General features: G+C 33.6%; 3 pseudogenes; 1 reads left to right on the forward strand and 2 right to left on the reverse strand.

Moving 5' to 3' along the window:
- Positions 1-2180: 2180 nt before the first annotated feature.
- LOC107030034 lies at positions 2181-8845 on the forward strand (annotated as a pseudogene).
- A 440-nt stretch (positions 8846-9285) lies between these two features.
- On the reverse strand, positions 9286-10370 carry LOC107030035 (annotated as a pseudogene).
- Positions 10371-14064: 3694 nt separating this feature from the next.
- On the reverse strand, positions 14065-15775 carry LOC107030993 (annotated as a pseudogene).
- Between the last annotated feature and the right edge of the window lie 6383 nt (positions 15776-22158).

The raw sequence follows: 22158 nt of genomic DNA on the forward strand, positions 1-22158 counted from the left end.
TATATATATATATATATATATATATATATATATATATATATATATATCGGTTATTTGGTTTTTTCGGTTTTTATTTTCTAAATATGAAACCAAACAAATTATATTATTAATCCAAAACCAAAACAAATAAATTCGGTTCCATTTGATTTTTCTGTTTAATCTTAATGCACACGCCTACTTTTAGTTGTTTAAAGCTTTTTACCTTTGTGTTTGAGATTTTAGTGCATTTCTTTGTTTGAGTTAGTATGAGCTTATTACCTTTTCAGCTTTCTGCAGATATTTTCCTCCGTCACTAACAGGTCTGTTCTGTCTGCTCACTTTCATGACTACATAAAGCTAAATATGTTCCTCTATTGGATTTTATTTTCCTGTAGAAGATGATTCTCCAGCGAAAACTCCAAAGTGGACATTCCATCATCCCAGTATCTTGGTGGTGCACTTCCAGGATATCCTCCCCGGGCAACTTTTGGCGTAGTGCCACCACTGTATGGTTCTAATAAAAATGCTTATTCTTTTCAGCTCCTTTGTGCTAGAATACTTTATGATACTTTCATTTTCATATGCTGTTGCATAAGTTAGCTTATTTTAAAAACCTTACCTTTTTGTATGCTACATGCTAAATCTGTGGACATGGATGGATTTTTTCTATTAGCAAGATTTTTGGGGTCTCTGAGAATGCATGCCCGCATAAGATCCAGGACACAGTCTCTTCATTTTGTGCTTGAAGTGTGAAGTTAGTTCATCTTGAAGTATGTTCTCCTTGAACAAGTTTTGTTTAAGATGGAAACTGTCATTCATGTCGATTTATCACTATATTAAAGAATATATTCCTTGAATAAGTATCTGTGGTCAAGACAAAACAAATGCAAAGACTCGTAGTGTTTCTTGAAAAGAAGAAAATATTTTCAATTCTGAGTAGTCAATGACACAACAATCTATAGAGAAGGACAAATCATATATTTCATTTAAGAGGGTAACTTTTAGAATTTTTAACGAGGAACCCATCCCGAGTCAATGGATTAGCAAAAAACGAGAGGCAAGATCTCTCTTTAAACTAAAGTAGTTTTTTTTTATTGTAGACTTCTGATCTTCTTAAGAAATACAACTTGCTTTTGCCTTATCACTAGGGGAGGAAAGAGGGAGGCTGTGGTGGTGGTGGTGGGGCTACATCTTGCTTTATTTCTCTATTCTAGGATTACCAACTCTTTCTTCTGAAAGATTTCCTATGTTAGGAGTAGTATTAGTTGATCAAACAATCAAAATAATGAATATATGAGACAAGGATTGAAGCAAAATAATGAATATATGAGACAAGTTGTGGCAGGTTTGATTTTTTGGAATATAATACAAGACTGTCACCTTCTAAAAAAAGTGATTGAAGCTTATTAAGGTCAAACAAGCAAAATAATGAAGATATTTTGGATGTTTTAGATTAATTGTAAAAAAATAGTGCTGCTAGAGGTTCAAGGTGTGAGTTATGAAGGGGAACTACATATTTGGATGTAGCATATCTATTGTGAATATATTGATTAATTGTTACTGTCCTCAAAAAAAGGATTCAAGCTCATTATTATAGCAATGATCAGAATATCCCAGTTCCGACTTTGTTATAGTAATTGTGGCATAGTGTTCTGGCCTATAGGTAATGCCAAAAATTGTATCCATAGGATAGTTGGGTTGTTGAGGAATAGGAGCAATAGTCTGGAGATTCCATGTTTGAATCCTTGTTACAACGCTTAGTATGAATCCATATTTTGTAACTCTTGTTGATAGTCAGGGACTCAAGATTACAGATTCACTGTTATGGTAACACCTACACTTGTGGATGTTAATTAGCTACCTGGGGGATTACTCAAGTAGCGTGCAACTTGGAAAAGATACTGCCATCATTAAAATAAGAGGATGTTAGGGAAAATTTTAGCATTTGCATTTATATCTTGTCAACCTTCTCGTCTATATTTTATTGCTTTTTTGGTTATGTGCTGAATTTATTATCAGCTTTAGACGTCTAATCACTAGCTCTAATAGGTTTATAAATTCTTACATGGATACCGTCTGTTTGGTGTATCTATAATCCTGCGTTGCCTATTCCTCCTGCTGGTTGGTCAGTCCCCCCTTGCCATCTTTCTTGGTATTCACAGTATCCTGCTGTCTCGGTTCCACCTCCTTCACTTATGGTTATGCCGCAACAACCATTATTTCCTGTGCAAAATATGAGGCCTCCAATACCAGCCATTGCTCCACCAAAGCTTGTTTCTCCTCCAGGGCTCCCGGCCCCACCTGTTCCTGTATCTCAACCCTTGTTTCCTGTTGTTCCTAATAACAACAATCTTGCCCAAAGTTTGCCATTTCATGCTGTCAGCGAATGTGCCATTCAACTCTGCAGCTGAAACAAAGAGCTTATTTGACCCAAACATGGGCAGGAATGCTCCTGCTGCCATTGGTTATGAGACATCAGGTATTTAAGTCTCGAATTGTAACGTCTTTATATATTTAGTTGAAGGTCTGACACTTACAACATGGTTCCTGTTGGGAAGTTACTTGTCGCCATTTACTGTTGTGCCTTAAGATAGGATAAGCAGCTCTGTTCTGATCCTTTAGTACGAAGTAGTATTCATTTGTTGTTTTTGAAAGTGCTTTGAGGGGAAGTGGTTGCAGCCTGCAGATACCTAGAATTAGAAACATATATATCAAGAATTTGTATCTTTGGTGTTATAGTAGTACTCAGATAGGAGGAATAAGTATTTGTCTTTTAACTTATCAGGGGAAAAAATGTAGTATGTTTGGAGTGCGAGGTGCAATTTAGGACCTGTAATCTATTATGAACCATTTTGGTACTTTTTGTAAATATTTTACTTACGAGAAAAATAAAAATGCAAAGTGTGTTTTAGTTGGTCTTGATTCTTTCCGAACTATGGGAAGTAGTTTTGACATCTTTCAGAGGGAAAATTTGTTAGTTGCTTAGATGAGGTGATGGTACAAACTTCATTTGATGTACATGCTAGTATATTTTGGTGAGATATCATGAAAAAAATGGGCAGCCCATGGTATTAGATTATTTTGTCCCTGTACAACATTTAGAGGTGATAGTGAGGACTAATCTAGGTGTCATCAAACTTCCCTATGAAGCCATGGGTTGAAAATGAGATAAGAGGGTTCTTATTTTCATTATATTTATAATAATGAAATTTGACGTTGAAGTTGTTGGCTATGGTCTACAGGCTTCGTACACATACAATTTCTCTTATCTCTCTCACCTGAATCCTTGTGGAAGCACAGGAAAAGGGCACCCTATTTTTTCCTCATATAGCATTTTCTGGTAAATACTATACTATGCCACTAAAGCTATGTGTCCTTGATGTCTATTTTCTGATTCTTCCTTGGATTTCTTGCACCCATTTCTAGTGCTCTTAATTATTTTGGGTTAGGATTTCTTTTATTTGTAGTGATTTTTAATTTAATTAAAAATTTCATGTGGATCTTCAAGGATGAGTTATGAGTGATATAGTAATGAGACAATTGATACTATTCTGGTAGTGTAATTGGATAAAAATAGAATTAAGGGGTTGTTTTGGTTGGAACAAGTTATCTCAGTATATGTTATCCTGGGTTAGCTATTCTGGGATAACTTATCCCACCATATATATTGGATAACGTATCCCATCACTATGATATAAATGGTGGGATACGTTATCCCAAACATGACCACCAAACACGATAATTTTTTATCCCATCGCTGTTTCCTTATTCTATCACTATTATATTTAATCCCTCACACCAAACGACCCCTTAATAGTATTATGTTATTATAACTCTTATAACTAGGTAGATTTAGAATTCTATTTAATACTGTTGTGTAAATTCCTTTATTAGTACTGTTGTGGGGCAACACGAGATATGGGTATCTGGGGGAGACATTGATTAAGAGCCCGTTTGGATTGGCTTAAAAAAAGTACTCCCCCTATTTCAAAAAAGATGACCTAGTTTGACTTGGAATGGAGTTTAAGAAAAGAAAGAAGACTTTTTAATCTTGTGGTTCTAAATTAAAATTATGTCAAATGTACCAAAATTCCCTTTAATCTTGCGGTCTTAAGCATGTCATATATAAAGTTAAAGTTAAAGTGTTGCCAAAGAAGGAAAGGGGTCATTCCTTTTGAAACACACTAAAAAGGAAATAGGGTCATTCTTTTTGAAATGGAGGGAATAACCTTTTAAAGTGCTGAAACTTATTTTTATAAGAGCAACTTCCACATATAGCAAACACAAATTCATAGTTGTATGCTATAGAAAAGTTTGCATAATTGCTCTTCATAGCAAACATAAATATGTATAATTTTGCTATACATATACAAAGAAATCAATTGTATAATTCGTTATACATATTGAAAAGAAAGCAGGTCTATACAAATCAATTGTATAATTTGTGTATGTATAAAATGAAAAAGAGAAAGACAAAAGAAAATTGGGCAGGAGAATATTTATATTTTATAATTATAAGTGTATAGGACGAAAATATATGTATTTGCAAGTGTATATACAATTTTCTCTCCCTTTATACATAAAAAAACGCAATTTGTACATCTCATTTCTGTTTGTACAACCGATAGACACGAAGGTGGCGAGCGAGATATGAGAGAGTGGTGAGAGTGATCTGGGAGAGGGGAGAGAGGACCAAAAATATATGTATATATACAATTTTTTCTCGTTTTATACAAACGCAAACACATTTTATACATTTGTGTTTGTATAAAAATGAGATGGAGCGTGCGAGATATGGAGCGATAAAGGGAGAGTGGCGAGCGAGAGATTGAGAGAGAGAGGTGACTGACAAACAGTTTGCTACAAGACAATTAAATTAAAATGTGGTTATAACATTTAATTTGATTTATTAGTTCGCCACTATATATAATTTTCCCTTTTTAAAATAAGTAATTTTGTGTTAGGATAAAAGTGTTGCAGTTGAAAAAAAAGTTATTGATGTGTCTGGCAAATAAGTGATGGTAAAATTTTTTTTTAAAAAAATAAATGTCTGAAATACCCTTAAAACTGTTAACATGATAAAAAGTTGTTTAGCTTAAGGTTTTTATACTTAAAAAAGATTAAAACAAAATTAATTTGTATTCTACATCCATAAGTAATAATATTTTCCTATCATTCAAATAGGCGGTGGGTTGGGGGATGGTAAGGTGGGGTAGGGGGTTAGGGGGAGGTTCGAAGAGAGTTTTGGAAAATATTTCTTTAAGTTTTGAAGGGGAGTTATTTCCTTAAATGAGAAAAATTAGTAGATTTAGAAAATATTTTCTAGATCATTTGACCCAACCAAACATGAAAATTGAAAAACATTTTCTGGAACATTTTACCCAATCAAACATGAGAAAATTGAAAAAACAGTTTCTGGAACATTTGATCCAAGAAACATGAGAAAATTGAAAAATGTTTTCCTTCATACGAAACACACCCTTAATCTAGCTCATTATTAATACTTTCACACGTTTTTGCCATTTGAAGCTTCATCATGTCATCAACAAAGGTTATGGTAATGACAAGTATCCTTTCATTCTTAATCAAAAGTTTCGGGTCATATTTATCTCCAGAACTAATATATTTTTCTGACTAGAGGACACTATGTTGTGCTGCTAGCGTAGTTGAACATTTTTTATTTTCAAATTTGATGTACAGTGGATGGAAAACACATGTGGATTATTTTAATCATAATCTGGAGTATATAATGTTAGTAGTATTTTCCTACTTGAATAGCCCACATAAACGTGTCAGCAAGTTATAAATTATAATAAGAATACATAATATTTAACCACGATTGTACACGCATATTTTACGGTTAATTCATCAGACAAATATATTAGATTGTTGTTACATCCAAGGTACTTACTGATATTCAATTCAAACATTTTCGAGGTACTTATGATTCTGTAGAAGGTACTCCACACACCGGGCTTAGCATTGTGTGGCCATCACATTCGAGCAGTAGAAATTTGACTTCAACTAAGGAGTTAAATGGTGAATTCTAGGATATTCGATTGACGAAAAATAAGTAAACTAAGCAAAAACAGACAGAATATATCCTAAGAAGACTTGACATGAAATGAATTAAAGTACCAAATAACATTCAACAAAATTTTAGTTGATAGTTTCTCTATTATTAAAAATAATTTTAGAGCAGTTTTAACTTGGGGATGCTCATGTAAAGGCTACAAATGGTGAAATTGATTATATATGCAAGATTTTTGAGTTTTTCAACAGTGTCGATGATATGAAGTATTTTACTGCTCAATAATTTTACATAGTCAAGGATACTGTAATTAAAGATCATGACCAATTTATCGACAACAAGTGTGTATTCTTATCAAAAATCAAGGATGTCAACCCTCTTGATTGCCTTGTAAAGAAAATCAAGATTGTTCCAATACCCTCAAATGTAAGCTTATAGTTCAAGAAAAGTTTGAGATTAAAATATTACTATGACATTAAGTATTTGGTGTCATTCTCGACATTTATTAGCTTACCATAAAATGTTTCGAGTCTTGATAATAAACCAAATTCTATCATATCAAGTGACAATGTTGTTATGGAGGTCAATTAATTGAAGCGAGAAAAGAAGCTCTTGAATCTCTATTATGGTTTAGTGAAATGTCACTAGGCTGTGTCTGGATGTTGATGTTTACGGCGTTCAACTTTTAACTAAATGGATTGTTGACCTAAACGATATGCTTGTGATAACTTAAAAGTGAACTACTGATACACTCAAACTTACTTCTCAAATAAGAAGTAAAGCGGTCGTATCAAGTAAAGAACCAAACTAATGAGGTTGGGATCTTTCCCACGAGGAAAGTAGTTCAGACTTAACTTCAATCTATTATTACTATTATTTAGTCAACTATTTCCTTGGAAAACAAAGACAATAAAAGGGATGTTTTTATTTCTAAATGAATGAAAATAACTAGCTTAATTAAAGTAGACAACTAACAGATTCAAATTATGGAGTTTAATCAATTAATAAAAGTAACTAGGGTTTACGTGTTCCCCACAGGTTCCTAACTTGATAATTCTAACTATAACAATTCTTTCCTAGTATCTTGCATGCAAAGTGATAAGTTATGTATTTCTAAATCCTTGGTCCGGCATCTAGAAAATTTCATTCCGCACCTTGGTCCAGCTATGTGTGTTGCTATACTAATCCTTACCTTTACCTCATATTAAGCATTGTATTCGATATTTGACTAAGTTATTACCTTGTACCAATCAATACTAGCCTATTAGATAGTATACACTAAATCTATGTTGATAATTCTTTTCCTATTATCTACCTCCTTGGTCCGGCTAGTAGCATTAAGTCGAGTTCTAACGTTGGCCATCCGTTAAAAAGACTTCTAAGCGAAATAATTATCAATACATGCAAGACATTATTCTAGAATTGTTATTTTAGTTAGATTTTATCTTATTATTCATGGTTCCCACAACCCTAGTTATGGAGTTTAGTTACTCATAGTCATAATCACAATATTCATATATACAATATAAGAATTCATGCACTTACTTCAATGAGAAAGAATAAAATCCAGAAATTTACTTGATTAATCGACAAAATCACCAACAATCAACTCCAGAGAAAAGTGTAACAATCCAAAGTGTAATAATCAAAATAATCTCTTCACACAGAATCTAACATAAAAGTGCCTAATAACCAAGAGTCTAACCCCCAAAACGAGGTTTTTCGAACTATTTATAAAAAACAAAAACCTAATCAAAGAAGGACTCTATTTGCTGAAAATATGTCAAAACGTGGCTGGGTCGACGGACCTCGCGACGGGTCGTCGTGGTCACGACGGGCCGTCATGGACTCCGTCGTCCCATACTTTGCAAATTCTTCTGCTTCTCTCTTCATTACCCTTGACTGCAGGTATGACTGATCGTCAGAGGCACAATGGTCCGTCGAGGGTCTCCATTCCATAACACTTAAAATCTTGGAATTTGGGTACTGGACTACTTCTCTGATCATCACGATGAACTAGCAGGATGGACCGTCATAGCTACGACGGTCCATCATGCACTTCGTAACCCCACACTTGGTCAGACTTCCCCATCTTCCTTCAGAAGCTTCACTACGATGCCACCTACGGACCGTCACTGGCACGACGGACCGTCGCTCCGTAGGTGGTACTTTTCTGCATTTCTTGATCAAAAACTTCCGCGTTCATCTTTAGACAGATTCCCTGCAAATAAAGAGAAACTTACATAAAAATTAATACAAAAAGGCTTTTGACACACTAAACTTAAGGAAAAAACATTAAAAATACCGTGAAACCACGGTATATCAACCACCCAGAAATTGAGGTAAGGAATGAATCAACTGAAGATTTGTTATTTTTTTTGAAGGAGTGGGAGCAACTTTGTGCATCCTGCTCCTTGTTGAAAAACAATACCCAACACGCTCTTTGCTGAAAGAAGGAGATGAGGATGTGGAAGATGACGATGATGGTACATATGATGATGGGGATCTGACAGTATTAGTGAATGACAAATTTTTGAGGTGGGAGAGATTTTAGAAGTGTGTCATGGAGACCTAGTGAAAATAAAGAAGTCAACCCTTTACTTTAAGGTACGTTGGAAGGGTTATGACTCAGATGGAGACACTTAAAACGATAGAAGACTTAGATGATTGCTAAGATAAAATAAAAGATTTTGTGACCAAAGGCTTTAACGCAACTATTTTGCATTACATGGGGAAGTAGACATCCTATTTGAGGACTCTCCTTGTTAGGGTATAACTAAATTTAATTGTTTTAGGAACTTAACAAATTGATTACAAGATTCAAAAAATATATAATTCGAAATATTCTTGAGCCAACTTTTGGAGTTGAGTTAGACCCATGTGTCATATCTTTCCATAGAATTAGAGCCAAATCCATTCTAATTTGTTGTTCACCAATGTTGGCCCCCTGAGGGAGCGATGTATTTCAAACAAAATTAACATCATTTGGGGCGTGAAAATATTCAATTAAAATCGATGATGAAGCATCGACTCTGTCAACATAATTTATTTATTTTTTTGAAAAAATCTGAAATCGCTGCATGGGTAGCATTTTCATAAATTGAAATTGCTGCATGGGTAACAGACTAACGATTTCTTCAACATAATCTGACGCTTCTAAATGGGGGCCCAACATTATTGAAAAACTAATTGGGATGAGTTTGACTCTGATTCTATGTAAAAATATGACACATGAGCCTAACTTAACTCCAAAAGCTAACTCATGAATACTTCAAAGTTATTTATTTTTTTGAATCTTGCAATGGATTTTCTAAGTTCTTAAAACGTTTAAATCCACTTATGCCCTGACAAGGAGAATCCTCACATATGATGTCTACTTCCCCGATTAATGGCAAAATAGTTGCTTTGAAGCCCTTGGTTACAAAATTGTTTATTTTATCTTGGCAACCATCTAAGTCTTCTATCATTTTAAGTGTCTTCCTTCATCTGAGTCATAACCCTTCCAATGTACCTTAAAGTAAAGGGTTTGACTTCTTTATTTTCACTAGGTCTCCATAACAAACTTCTAAAATCCCTTCCACCTCCAAAAATTGTCATTCATTATTATTTCCAGATCCCAATCATCATATGTACTATCATCATCATCTTCCACATCCTCTTCTCCTACTTTCAACAAAGAGTTTGTTGGGGTATTACTTTTCAGCAAGGAACAGGATGCACAAAGCTGCTCCCACTCCTTCAAAAGCAATAACAAATCTTCAGCTAATTCATTCCTTACCTCAATTTCTGGGTGGTTCACTTTTAAGTTGTCACAGCATATCGATTTAGGTCAACAATCCATTTTGTTAAAAGTTGAAAACCGTAAACATCAACATCTAGACACAACCTAGTGGACATTTCACTAAACTAGAATAGAAATCGAAGAGCTTCTTTTCTCGCTTCAATTCATTGACCTCCATAACATCATTGTCACTTGATATGATAGAATCTGATTCATTATCAGGACTTGAAACATCTTATGGTAAGCTAATAAATGTCGAGAATGAGATCACATGCTTGATGTCATGGTAATATTTTGATCTCAAACTTTTCTTGAACTATAAGCTTACATTTGAGGGTATTAGAACAATCTTGATTTTCTTTACAAGGTAATCAAGAGGGTTGTCATCCTTAATTTCTGATAAGAATACACACGTGTTGTCGATAAATTGGTCATGATCTTTAATTACAGTGTCCTTGTCTCTGTAAAATTATTGAGCAGTAAAATACTTCATATCATTGACACCATGGAAAACTCAAAAATCTTGCATATATAATCATCTTCACCATCTGCAGTCTTTACATGAGCATCAGCCCCAAGTTAAAAACAGCTCTAAAATTATTTTTAATAACTATGAAACGATCAATTAAATTTTTGTTGAACAATAATAATATTTCATCTTATTAGTTTTTAAGTGTATCACAGTTGCTTTGTTTATAATTAAAAAAACGGAAAAAAGGGCCTAAAATACCCTCGAAGTATTGAAAATGGTACACAATTAGCCCCCATCCACCTATTGGCCCCCAAATACCCTTCACATCCACCTTTTGGTCCAAATTTACCCCTTCAGTAACAGACCAAAATAAAAAATAATTAAATAATATTTTTTAATTACGTGGCACTCAACCATTTGTTGTAATGTAATTATTTAAAATAATTTTAAACCCACCCATTTTAAATAAACCCGCCCCAAATATTATTAAACCCGACCCACTTGACCCAATTTTAAAAAAAACCCATATAATTAAAAAAAACCTAAAACCTTATTCCTCAAATTTTCACAATCTACAGATCATGCAACTCCATCGTCTTCATCTTCTTCATCCGTGAAGAAAATGTCACCTTCTTCTTCGATTTCTTCCCCTGAAGAACTTCAATCTCGTACATGTAAGTGTGGATTTTTGGCAAGATATTATACTGCTACAACTCTTGAAAATGGTGGACGTCGATTCTACAGATGTGGTCGTCTTGGGTCAAATTCTTGTGGTTATTGGAATTGGATTGACAACAAACTTCCACGTCATGTGTCAGCCATGATTCATTATCAAAAAGTTGTATTGGATTCAATTTGTAACGAAAAAAATCATTTGAAGAAGATTGTGGAGGATATGGGTGGCATTGGAGATTCTTATTTGAAGGATATGACTGCCGATGAAATGTCTGAGTTGAATGATATGAATGGAAATGAAATTTCTGATTTGATGAAAATTTCTTCCTTGAAGGGGAATGTCAAATTTGGAGTTGATGGATATAATTGAGAGTTCAAATATGAAGAAAGTATCTAGCTTGGATGATAAAGTTTCGAAGTTAGAGTTGAAAGTTCATAAATTGATAAGTTTGCTTGCAGTTTCTTGGGCCATTATTGTTGGTTTTGCAGCTGCCAAGATGAATTAGCGTGGTGCTATTGTTTGTGTTAAGTTAGTATTATTAGATTACGTTAGTTTTGTGATTTTTGGTTATTATAATGATGGAATTTGGCAGCTCGATAAGCTGCATTTTATTTTGAGTATTTGTGAAGATGATGTTGGTTGTTGTTGTGTGTACTAATGAAGAATTATGCAATATTGTTATGTCTACTAATGATACATTGGTGTGTGCATTTTCTGTCAAAGCTTATATTTGTTTTGAAGTAATGGATATTCTGGAAATATAAGTACTATTACTTTATGTACTCAAAACTTTGTTAATTTGTAAAACAAAAATGGAGTATTTCCTTCTTGTTCCTCTGCTTGCCTTCATTTACTTTCTTCATCAGTGCTTCTTTAGCCCTTCAAACACCAAAAAGAAGTTATCACCACCATCTCCAACAAAGCTTCCAATAATTGACAATCTCCATCAACTTGGATCTCTTCCTCACTGTACTCTCCATCAACTAGAGGACCAAATGTTAGAGAGGTGAAGGCCAACACAGGTGGTGGTGTTTTGTAATTGGCCGCGTAATAAGAAGCACAACAGAGGAAAGTGATGGCAGCTAAAGAATAGTAAAGATTGAGTTTTTTCCAAGAAGAAAAAGGGTAGGTGGGTGGTGAAGGTTTGGAAGTTGGAGTATAGTATGGGGTTGGGGTTTGCTTAGTACCCTCCATGGCAGAGCAAAAATGGTCCTCTGGTTTTTAAGTGATATGATAAATTTTGGTGGCCGGTAATTTTATAGGAGNGGGGGGGGGGGTGTATGGGGGAGTTAGTAAGCCAGTGATTGTTGCTTCCTCTTCAATTTGGCATTAAGCCTGTGATTGTTGCTTCCTCTGTTCAAAGGCGAAAGATATGAAATTTACTCTTTGGTAGGTGAAGAATGTGCCAAACACGTGTAGCCTTCAAATCTTTTGATTACTTAGATTTATAAAAGAATCACATGCAAGTATTAGAATAAAAAGTTATCAATAAAGGAGAAAGTTACCAACTTTCAGATGTATACCCAAAAAAACCATAGCTCATTATAATAGAAATATAAGAATTTGACATAAACCTAGTAAGAAAAAACAAAGAAAAGTAACCATTTTCTCCACCTGAAGTAGAAGTTATTCTGTTAACTAATGAAAATAATATGCCAGTACAATTGAGTGAAGAATCTCTAAAAAAAGTCTGTTCATCAGTTCCACAGACCACGAAACTGCAACAGTTCCACAGACCACAAAATTTCAACAGTTCCACGAAACCACCAAATAATAGAATTCATTCATAAAATTTTCAAGTCACAAAATATTTTCAGCCCAAAAAACATTATCAAACTAATTTGTAATGCTTGCCCCTCCAAAAATAGCAGTTTAAGAAGTTCCACTGTGCCATTACATGCTAAACAAAAACTTTTAATCAATACTTAGCAACTACTTTCTAATGCTTGCCCCTCTTTGCCTTAAGCTTGCCAATCTTTTTCTCCTTGACTTTTTTCAACTGATTTGAGGTCACACATGCACTGCCTTTCCAAGATAGCTTTTTTGGTGAGTATGGAAAATTAGTAGGGACAACAACACCATTTTCATCACCCTTAAAACTAATCCTTCTTGAACCAATTGGTTGTTGTAGCATCTTCTTCATTTGAAGTCTAGTTTTTTCTTCAGATATCACTCTAGGTGCAAGGACTGTATCCTCATCCTCATATTCAATACCGTCTTCAACTTCATCCTCATCAACAGTTGCAATAGAAGGTGCAACAACTTTTTCTTTTCCATCGTTTTTAGACCTCTTTGGAAGTGCATCAACTTTGTCCTTTGAAACATTTTTTCTCTTTTATTTTGAAGGACCAACAACTTCATTGAATTCTTCCCTTGATTTATGACTTGTTTGTCGACTAGAAGATGCAATAAATTCAGGAGTTGGCATAAAGATTGGTTCATCGGGGAGAACTTGTCTTCCTTCTTGAAGCTGTAAAATTTGTGAAAGTATAAGATAAATAATTATACAATGTAAGTAATTAAAAATTGATAAAACATGACTTACAAGAGGATATCTCTTCTATTGTGACCTACAACACTGCAATTTCCACATGTCATTTGTAATCCTTTTCTACTTTTCGACGATAATCCTTCCCTTTTTCTTGCCTCATATTTTTCCCTTACTCTCTTTAATTTTGGTCTACCAACCAATTTATGAATTTGTGGTGGTTGCATAGCTTAAGAAAGATCAATACCACCAATGCATCTCATTCAGTGGCTCTATTTTATCATGTTCTAATGCTTTAATACCATGAGGACATGGTATTCCTGTCAAATCCCATGTCCTACAAGTACACTTCTTTGTAGCAAGATTCACAAAATGTCTATCTATACCCTCAACCACCTCATATCCTAAGTCTCCATTAGCAACAACTTGACAACCTTGTACAATCATTCTGAAATCATGATACAGATCCACAAAATATGGACTATACTTTTCTGTCCACTTCTTACCCTCTTCTTCAAGTTTATTCAACCTTTTCTTAACCTATAGATAACAATGAAATATATAACATGTACATGACATATATAATCTATACATAACACCTACATATTACTATCATATTAAACATTAATAGATGTTATCATATAGTTATATAAAATAGTGGCAATACCTTAATTCTAATGTCTTCCAGCATCTTTATTATTGGTTTTGCCCTTGCTTCCAAAATCCATTTGTTGAAAGACTCAGTAAAATTATTATCACAGGAGTAGTTTTTGCAGACAGTGTCAAAAAAGTCCCTGCACCAATGTTATAATGGATACCATAAAAGACCTTTTGCTGCTTTTTTAGACATAGAACCTATGGGCTTGAATTGGTCTTCAAATTCCTCTCCATATGTACTCCAAGCAAACCACCAAAACATTTTCTTCATCTGTACACCACTCCAAGACTTAGAACAATTGGCTTCTTTGTGTTTTGCACACTTGTGCTTTTGGAAGCAAAGCACTAACAGCACCAATCAAGCCCTGTAATAATAAGAAAAAAATAGAGTAGAATAACTTAAAAAAATTCAAGTGTACACAATAACTATAAATAAAAAACTGTCATACACTTGCAAAATTACCTTTTGCATATCAGACATTAGTGTCAATCCTTCACCATCTGCCAACCCCAATGAGTTCCTCAGCAACTCAATGAACCATTTCCATGTTCTAATAGTTTCTCTATCCACCACTGCCCAAGCAAGTGGATAAAAATGCTTCATTGAATCTTTACCAAGTGAGACCAATAAAATTCCCTTGAACTTCCCTCTTTAAAAGGTGCCATCTAACCCTTTAAATGGTCTCAAACCAGCTCTCCAACCACTTTTCAAATCCTGAATACAAATGTACATTCTCAGAAACTTTCTTTGTCCATGTTCCAACAAAGCCTCTTTGGATATGTTTATAATCACATCAGTACCAGGATTACTATCCCATAACTCTTGAGCATAACCCTCTAATTTATTGAAATCATCAACATAATTACCATCGAATTTCTCTAGCACATGTCTTTTTAACCCTCTTCATTTTTGAATAACTAATATTAAGCTTAAAGTTATCATCTACTATCTTTCTCATTTCAGTCACTTTGCACTTAGGATCATTTTGGACCCTATTCTTGAAGTAGTGTGCTAGAGCTTGTTGAGTAGCTCTTCTATTCCTGAATGCTTCTGGACATGTATGTTTTGTTTGCAAAGTCTTAATTTCAAATCCTTGCCCTTTCTTAACTTCAGAAATAAGACACACAAAAGGACAACCAACAATACACTTATATCTAACTCTAACAGAGTCATTCTTTTCAACTCTAAGGGCAACCTTCCTAGCAATTGAGTAGTAACTTACAACCCTTTTAGCTTAATCAAGGTTCTTAAAACTCATACCTTTTTCCAACTCTTTAAAGTTGTCAAGTTGATCATTAATTTCTCTTTTCTTTTCCAACCTAAAGGATTCTAATTCTTCACTATTTTAGTCACTTGGATAAGGCTCATTTTCATCATTTTCTTCCTTACTTGATTCACCTTCAGTCGCAACATCTATTCCACCATTCATTGTGACTAGATTAGGTTCATTTTCATCATCTTCTTCCTCACTTGATTCACCTTCAGTAGCAACTTCTACTGTGACTAGGTATGGTTCATCATTGTGGCTGGTGTCAATAGCTGGAACAACATCATCCCCCTCATCTACAGCAAACAATTCAAGTACACCAGATTTAATAGACAGTGTTGTCTGTATTGTTCTTATGCCAGAATCCCCCTCAATCAAATAATACCTCCCAGAAGGTCCTCTGAGTAGAAGTTGTTGGACCATACTAAAACCTAACTTTTCATGGAACTCTTCACATATGTCTATATATGACAATAAATCTGGATCATACTCCTTCCAAACATGAGTTAATTTTTAAATGTCAATAACATTAGGTGTCAGTACCCACTTGCCCCCATAATAGAATAATAGGTACACCTTGTCGACCATTCTTCAAGAAAAGGACATTATAGACAAAAAAAAAAGAAGAGAAAAGGGGTATATTAGACAACAACAAAATATTTAAAAAAACAGAGGAATCTACCAAGAGTAAAGGAATAGGGACCACATGCTTCAAAGTAAAACTTTACATACACAAAAAAATATAATATAATACCTAAAATCTAAAAAGTGGACGATTCAATAAAATATTTCATACCTAACAATAATAAAGGCAGATCAGACTAACACAAATTGAAAAGTATTATGAAATAAAGGGAGAAACGACGAGTAAAGACAGAAAAGAACAAACTTGAGACAACAATACAAAAATCCTACTCAAAATCAATATAGTAACACATAACACTAACATAAATAGACAACACTAAACAAATTGTTATATCACCATAAATAATTGTCAAAAAAGCACAAAATACACGAAAAATTAACATAAATAGAAATCGATTCTCAAAACAAGTAACATCGATTAAAAACTAAATCCTAGCTGAAATTTCGAAGTGCACAAAAGTTCTTACTTGAGTTTAAGTTGAGATTGTGAACGAAAATATCCTCTGTAGATCGTGATCGTGAGGAACACGGTGGAAGTTACTACTTGAGAAGAAGAAGACGATGGAGTTGCACGATGGAAGTTGTTGCACGATCTGTTGATTGTGAAAATTTGAGGAATAAGGTTTTAGGGTTTTGTGATTAGATGCGGGGTTTTTAAATTAGGTCAAGTGGGGCGGGTTTAATAATATTTGGGGCGGGTTTAGTTAAAATGGGTTGGTTTAAAATTATTTTAAATAATTAAATTACAACCAATGGTTGAGTGCCAAGTAATTAAAAAATATTGTTTAATTATTTTTAATTTTAGTCTGTTAATGAAGGGGTAAATTTGGACCCAAAGGTAGATGTGAAGGGTATTTGGGGGCCAATAGGTGGATGGGGGGTAATTCTGTACCATTTTCAATACTTCGAGGGTATTTTAGGCCCTTTTCCGTTAAAAAAAAGATCATCTTTTCAAATCCCCACCACCACATGTGAGTAAGTTTTTTGTGGTTTGAATGGTTTGATACCACGGATGAATTTCAGGATCAATGGAGGACTATAAAGACATATAGGTTTCCTTGGTCAACAAATTAAATAAAGGCTCAAATAATTGTGTTTCCGCTGCATTACTAAATTGATAACCACAAAGTACGAAAGAGTTGAGGATTTCATTTCCCAAAGGTAAAGAGCAATGGAAATTAAAGAGAATAGTTACCCTGACTTGCTGGATTAGAACACTATCCAAAATTAGAAACCTTGAGGTCAATTGAAGCATCCAATATTAAAATCTTTAGGCTGCACGAGAAAAAAAGAGTTCAGTTTCTATGCACTAACATTGTGTAACTCTTTTACATCATCATTGTCACGTATATAAGTTAAAATCCGCCAAAAAAGGTAGGATATTAGTTAGTTTGTAGGTGTAGCTTCCTAAAACGATTTACTAGAATCAGTGAGTTGTTTCAAGGGATCAAAACAGAGAGTTATTATTGGAATTCCTTCCCTGCTCTTACGTTCCGTTACTTCACTTTGTTTTGTAACTCTTTTTCTGTTATGATTACTCAAAGAAAATTTAGGACTAATATGTTAACCTTCCCTTTTGTTTCCATTGTTCCGGAATCCTCAAGTTTGTTGTATTGAATTTTCAGAGATTGCCGGATCCTAGACTACAATATTTGTTCTTGAATTGTAATTGATTATAAATTCTTTGAAATTACCTCACGATTTTTGTCGATTGTTTGTACAGAGGGAGTTTCCCATAGGAGAACCCTTCTGAATAGCCTCAAAGCCTTTGTTTAAGTCCTTCAAATGACTCTAGTATTGGTATTGGTATTGGTATTCATATTTATTAATTCCGACTCAATCATACGTGGCCGTTTATTTTTAGTTTTTCTTTCATCCCCTCTTTGACTCTTCATTTTAGATTTTTCTTCAATTTACTTTGATTTGCTGAAATGAATTGCTCTTGCATTCACAACAACCTTCATCTGCGAGCAAAGTAGTGTTCATCATCTGCTGAAGCTTCAATTCTGGACAAGGTAACAACTGGTGATTTTTCTAAAACATTCTTATTCTCATTCTTCCGCTGATATCTTTTCTTCTCTTAATCTTTTGAGTTTTTAAATGGTGCTTAAATATAAGTTGCAGATTGTTATGTTATATTGATGATGAATTGACTATTACATTCCATTTTTCTACTTCCTCTGATGACTGTTTGGGCCAACTGAACCATCAAGAGTACTGATTTGTCCCAGTGTAAGCAATCTTGAATTTACTCAACTTCGATTGAAAATTTTAATGTGAGAGTTCACAATTTTGTTCTAAGTATTTTTTTCCATCTTTATAATGTAATTGTCACTATATTTATGGTCGTCTTGTAATTATGATATACTTTTACAAATTGGGGTATTGGTTCATGGTTCGGCTTCTATTTAATTTCACATGAATGAATATTAAAAAAAATTGTTTAGCCCTAAACTTAGTCATATAGGCACTAAAACCTATATTACTAAGTGTTTCATAAGTGCAATCACAATAATTATAGTAATGAGTTCGTTTAACATTTATCATTCTCAAAGAAAGTTGAAGATGGATACTTGAAGTAATTGATTCTACTAAAGCCTTTTTTATAATGCTTGTTGCAATTTCATGTTTAATGATACTTGACTTTCAGGATGAGTTGTTCACCTTTCAATTATTGGTCCATGATCATGAGCAATTGTTCCTCTTTGCCTCTTATTTATCAATTTTTCTTTTCCTCTGTTCCGATTGTTTTATAGATGTGGGTTACGTTGTCTACCATTTCGATTGAGTTTATTGAATCCTTATCTTTTAAAATATTTTCCGACTCATTTTTTTTAATTTCCCATGTTATTGTGGGGTTGCATGATAATCTAATGAATCATATATGAGGTTGTGAAGTTATAGACATTTTTCGAGTACATGTTCAAGAACATGGTTCCAAACCTTTTTTGCTTGGCCTTATTTCAATATGAATCATTCAAAATTTTGATTTATGTTAGTAGCGGTCTTCATGTTATATATTGTGCTTGGATAGATTCGGTGCCTCTATCTAATATATATTCTTATACCTTAAATTTATATATACTGTGTATTATGTTTATATATAATTGTGTACTTTCTTTACTCTGGTCATTTATTCCTCTCATTTGTTTATTTATAGATACGTACTTTCTTTTCTCCATTATTTATTCCTCTAATTTGTTTTTCCAGAAAATTTAGCTTCCACCTTTGGACCTTGCACTATTTTTTGAAAAGTTAGGTTGAAGAAAGATGTTCAACACTTCAAAAAGGTACATGACACATCCAGCGCCACACTATTGCTATTATACAATGACTACTATACTCTACATCCACTTCTAAGACGTTTTCTCCTATTCCAACAGGAAATCAAACATGTATTTTTTCATCACATGTACAAAGTTGCAACAATAACTAAGAATACCAAGATGACAGCCACCAACATAGTAACGGGCTGCTTTACTATTCCGCCTTTTGCAGAACCATCTTCTGTAAATGTGTAAATACATGCATAGACCGTGCAACCATGAACTTAATGTATATTGAATGTGTGTAGTCTTCACTATTAAATGTTCTTCAACCACTACTTTGTGCTGAATGGACATGTATGATATATTTCAACCCAAACTTGATTATGCCTGAGGCGTAGTATTGATTGAATATCGGGAAACAATAGATCACAATGGATACATATAATCTATTTTAGTCTATCAAACTTGTTTAGGATTAATAATTGAGGAATAGATGGTTGATTAAATATGCATAACTATCTTATATAACATACACTAATGATACTACACTAAGGTTACACATATTAGGTAACATTAAGCTAAAATGCAACAACAAATAATGTCATGACAGCAATGTGATCTTCAAAAGCCTTGTCTTTAATTTTCATAAGTTAATGTAATGTTCAAACACCAATGGACTCCTTTTGTTAACGAATGAGAACATAATCAATAATTAATTTAACATTATTAGCTTGAGTATTGCAACTTACATACATAAAGAATATGTAGTGTACCAATACTGGTTGTGGAAATAAGAAAGTAAGAATTGCCATAATAATATCGCAGACATACATGGAGGGTTTTGGTAAGATTTACTAATTTTAGGTAGTTTAGTAATTGTTGTAAATTTTACACCAATGTAGTCTTTTTTCAACAAATAGGGAAATACTAACTCTTGGAAAATTCTTGATTATTTAGCAAGTTCCCTTTGTTTGATAATTAATCATAGATTTTATAAATGCCCGCACTAAGCCATTGCAATAAAACATAACTACAAGTTGTGCTAATCTCCGATTGTAACTAGAATTGTATTAATATCATCTGGGCCGTCTGAACCATAAGACCACTAAAGCAAAAATTGGGCCCCCTATTTTCTCCCAAAGATGCATAATATCATGTATCGATAAATTTGAAAAAAAAATGGCATAGAAGTTATAATTGAGAAAATGAATTTTGTGTAGTTGATTGTAGTATCTTTTCTAAATTATTATGTGACTAGTTAATTGTAGTATCCCTTCTAGTTTTGTATATGACTATCTATTTTATTGGCTTGCTCATTTATATTCTTACGATTATCATGAACCAATAATATTGCGTTCTTATATTTACTTCCCTTTATTCTCCTTTCTCTATTTTTTATTCTTTCATTGTTGAATATTGTGAAGTCTCTCAATTGTAAGAACATTCTACATTATGTAAAATCTATTGTTATGTGTTTATATAAGGGAAAATGCGTAAGTATCCCCCTAGTCTATGACCGAAATCACATAGATACACATTAACTAAACTAAGGTCGTATTGGTATTCACATTTTTAGAAATTCTGAATCATGTTTTATTATTACTTTACTTCATAATGTCTACATATATCCTGTCTCTCCAGACCTCATTTGTACGATTACACTAAGTATGTTATAATTATTCAATTTATATTTGTCAACTAAAAACAATAGGGCCTCTTTATAAAATTTGGCTTTAGGCCCCTAAACTTGTTGAGACGGCCCTGAATACCATTCACGATAACCATGTCCTACACAAGCAACTTGACATGCATACATCACAATATAATAGAAAACACAAATATTTTAGTTGAAAGTCTCATATCATAAAAGAGTTATACATAAATACAAAAGTCTAATCATTAGTCTTCACAAGCCAATCTAATACATCATAAAAAGAGTTGTTGGAACGTAACCCATACACATATAGAACGTACAAAAACTTAAGACATAAAACTCATAGAAAAAATACATGGTCCTCCGAACATGAAGACTCACCAAGTCTTCGAATGATCAAGCAATCACTTAGCCATGAGCGTGAGGAGAAAGAGCGTTAGACCCTACAATATTAAAAATGTAGGAACAAGTATGCTTTAGTACATGGAATGTACTAGAGTATGAGGGAAATGCATAAAAACATAAATGTGTTCATATAAGGACATTTACACATGATATGCATGACCAAGCTAAAAAATTGTAAAGCCTTTTAAGGATAAATCATAATTCATGAACATGGTCAATACATCTTAAAACATAATGAAATTTTTCGTAAAATCTTTGAAGAAAACATTGTTCTTTTGTGAGATATTTACCGTTAAGAGACATAGACTATGTGAGATATAACATGGAATTCGGTGTCTTAATTCCACATCAAAAGAGATGTCCAACTTGCAAAGGCAAGGACCATACTTCTAGCTTAGTTGGATCCACTATATTAGTCACATAAGAATATCCTACGGGGACACGTACTTAGAAATAAGGAGATTACTACTAGAGACCCGACTTCTACTAACAGGTGAGCCTGTAACACCTCAAAAATCTAAATACCTAAGCTAAAGCCTTATATGATGTCTTATAACTCAAAAAGGATAAAAATGATGTTTCAGGTCCTATTTAAATGTAACAAACTTAGAAATAAGGTGTAGCACATAAACGTCAAGAAACGACAATGACGTCCGGAAACTAGTAACTTGAACTATTGTGGTCTCAGGCCTTGTAGTGAGGTTTTGGAGTGGTGTATGAGGTATTAATATTGTAGAAATGACTTAAATAAGTAGAACTTAATGTTTAGGGTCCAAAATTCTGGGTACGATCCCCTCAAGGACCACCTCAGGAGTCGTTGAGGAGGTCCCAAC

This window comes from Solanum pennellii, chromosome 9, assembly GCF_001406875.1.
Source record: "Solanum pennellii chromosome 9, SPENNV200".
Taxonomy (NCBI): Eukaryota; Viridiplantae; Streptophyta; class Magnoliopsida; order Solanales; family Solanaceae; genus Solanum; species Solanum pennellii.